This window comes from Papaver somniferum, chromosome 2 (genome assembly GCF_003573695.1).
Source record: "Papaver somniferum cultivar HN1 chromosome 2, ASM357369v1, whole genome shotgun sequence".
NCBI lineage: Eukaryota > Viridiplantae > Streptophyta > Magnoliopsida > Ranunculales > Papaveraceae > Papaver > Papaver somniferum.
This window is the reverse complement of record NC_039359.1, coordinates 79727233-79730899: the sequence shown is the minus strand read 5'-3', so window position 1 is coordinate 79730899 and position 3667 is coordinate 79727233.

Genomic DNA, 3667 nt, shown 5'->3' with positions numbered 1-3667 from the left:
ATTTTTATTGTGATAGTTTCGGTTTACATAGCTTGTGCTTAAATGCTTTTTATTATTGCTATGTATGTTTATGAGATGTTTGATTTCGGTTTTATTACCTTGATATTCGATCTCATATTGTGATAACCCTTGTGGTTTGCGTGACTTTTTTATTTAGCAGGATTAATTTCTAGCCCTTGTTGGTAGGCTTTATCAAAGGATCATGAGGGGTTCTGGGAAACAATATGCGAAAAAGTCACAATATGTTGAATTTCGGAATAGATAAAAGCATATGTGTTTCAAGGTTCCAACTTTTGCATCACAAAGTTAAAACCGGTTTTCAACCTTTCTCTGGTAAAGGTTGGTCTTTGTTGTTGTTCTTTTGTCTTGCGGGAGGATAACAACATTTAATGGGGGAGAGTTTTTTGTGAACTTGCACTGAATGACATATATTGAGGGGAGATGAGGATGCGGAATTTGAGGTAACAATCTTGTTAGTTAATTGTCTTCCTGTTTAAGAAAATCCATGATTTTATTTTATATCTCTATTGCTTTTACTTAACAAAATATTTCGGTACAATTGTTGTTTATTCCATTGTGTATGTATGGATGCGTGTTTCAATTGTTTCCGGTTAAGAAAAACATTTGTTATCTTTTGATTTCAATTGTTTAGGCTTACAAAAGTTCCGGTACAATTGATGTGAGTGATTCAATTGGTTCTGGTTAAGAAAAACATTTGTTATCTTTTTGATTTCAATCTGTGGCCACCTTTTTTTCCATCCCACCAAATCTCGTGGTCATAGAAAAGTTTCTCACTTACGCATTCAGCCAATACCTTTACTTCCATGGACTCCCATACATTTCCTGCCAACCTACTTTGTTCCCACGATAATGTAGTCTCTTCTGATCACATCTGCTGCCAAGAACCGGTGCCACTCGTTTGTTGATACTAGCCAGAGCTTCACCGTAGAACGCCCATACAAGATGGAAACATGTAAACCATACTTGGGGACTGAGGATCTACATGGAATCCCTTCACTGTCAAAGCTCAGAAGACACGGTCAACCAAAATGTCATAGCCACGACAAGGTCAGAATATCATCACCTCTCTGTCTAGAAGAGGCCTGCAATACTTTACGAGGCCGCGGTGGATCCCAAGCCTTCTCAGAGGAAACAACTTCAAAAACTAAAGAAAAGTGCGACTGGGGACTGCTCATCGTAGTCCATCCTGACGACCATCAGAGACTCATGAGATAACTCCAGAGACGCTGCTGAAACATTTTCTTGAAGAAACAGAGATAGCCACGATAAACAACATAACTCTCACACTTCTACCTCTTCGCTATCCAGAATATTTCGTCCATGTGATATTCTGGGCATCCCAACGTCACATCCGGAAGAGTACAATAAGCATGTATCAAATCCTGTGGACGTGTATTCAAGGTGATGCAATGAAAGTAGGCTACACATGGGGACTACCAACACGGTAAGCTTTCACTTCCCTCAACCAGGTTATTTCTGACTTCAACATCATAACTGTCGAAGTTTTATGAGCCGCAGGAATTTCTCAACATGAAGCCGTACAAGTGCATCGAAGACTCCAAAAGCATGCCACAAAGATACACTCACATATTCGGCCATGCCATCAGATCCAACAGGAGTATAACTGGGGACTGCTCACCGCATCTCATTCCATATGATAGTCCAAGACTCAGAAGATGGTTCGAAGGATGTCGCTTGGAACAAAGACCTTGAAGACTTGATAGCAACACATCGACAACGGAACAGTCTCCCAAGCCATATATTTCATCCAGTGGCTCTGGAAGAATTCGATCATATAAGCATCCACGGCATATCATCATCACGATTAGAAAGTCCAGGCACCGAACAACCTAAAGTCGAGGATAGACCGACGACGCAACCAAAATCTCCAAGATTAGCCTTGACATGATCTTTATCGAGTATATATTTCATCCATCCACCCCAAGAATGCGATGGAGTTTGGTAAATTTTGAAATCCACTGGAGAGACATTGCAGACGAAAGCACGGATCCGGACGAACAACAGAAAACAGAAGAGGCTCGATACCTCTTTCCATGTGGATGGAGTTTCTAGAGTTTGCACAGAATAAAGATTCCTTCTTTCTCCATGAACGGGAATAGATGACTGGGCGCGACTATGCTACCTCGGGCCCGCAACATCCCTCCTGAATTCTTCCTGTGTTTTGCTGTCGGACTATTTTAACTTCCTAAACGAGATCAAAACCCAAATATTCCCGCGAAGAGAAATAGGAAATTCTTTTCCGTTCAAAATGGAGGGGCAGACCGTCAAAATCCGAGTTCATACGAGAATTATACAACGATTTTAGTAAGGAACGCTAATTAGGGTTTCGGCATGGCAAACCCTAATTTAAACGAAGTTACTAGGAGCCATCACCACCGTTTGATAGCCGGAGTTCCAGCGTCATCACCACCGTTTGGTAGCCGAAATTCCGAAACCAGTTTACACCATTCCCTGGACCGAAGACAGTTTCCACCATTCCAAGCCAAACAACGACAATGGCTCCCTGCCAAGACAAGCCAACGCTAGAGGCTCACTCCAAGCCAGGCCAACTCTATCCGCTCACGCCATGCCAGGCCCAAGCCAGCGCCCGCGCCAAGTTTATGGAAGCTGATCCATTCCAAGCCGACCAATGCTGACGGCTCCATTCCAAGCCGACCAATGCTGATAGATCCATTCCAAGCCGACCAATGCTGACGGATCCATTCTAAGCCGACCAACGCCGACGGCTCCATTTCGCGCCAAATCTGTGCTAGCGGCTCCCTTCCAAGCTGATGCCAACAGTCTGCACCATAGCCATCAACCATCTCTACCACTCCATGGCCTAGCCAGCAGCACCACGAGACGAATTTACGCAAAGCCACCAACGCGAGAGTCATGAGTTCTCTTTACCTCCCGAAAAAGGTTAGCCGGATCTTCCTGACCATCTCCTCATGACTTGCCGTTTCGATTTTGTCCTTGTCTGTCATCATCTCATGCTTACCTCGCAACAATTCCCATGTTCCTTGCTAAGCATGGGACTTAATTTTTATGGTGGTTTTTAGCTTAGGGTTAAAATCGTAAAACCTTAGTCAGACAGTGACGTCACACTTGAGTAATAACGTCGCCATTAGCACATTTATTGAACCATTCAACATGTCTGCGTAAAATTACCAGGGTACCTTTTTTATATGCCATGATCCACGGCAGAGCCCTCGGTACTGACTGGCATCATCTCTGCACATTCCATCCGCGCATGCCATCCAAACATACCAATCGCGCTTGCCACATATTTTAAACTAGGGTTTCGACACGCTAAACCCTAATACCCACATCTCCGCGCCTAATGGATGCCAACCATGCCAGTCGCACCCCCGTGCCAATGGCATGCCATGCTAGCCACATCTCCGCGCCAAAAACATGCCAACCATGCCAGGCGCCCTACCGTGCCAATGGCATGCCATGCCAGACACATCTCCGTGCCAAAGGCATGCCAAACATGCCAGCCGCACCACCGTGCCAATGACATGCCATGCCAGCCACATCTCCACGCCAAAGGCATGCCAACAATGCCAGCCGCACCACCGTGCCAATGGCATGCCATGCCAGCCACATCTCCACGCCAAAGGCATGCCAACCATGCCAGCCG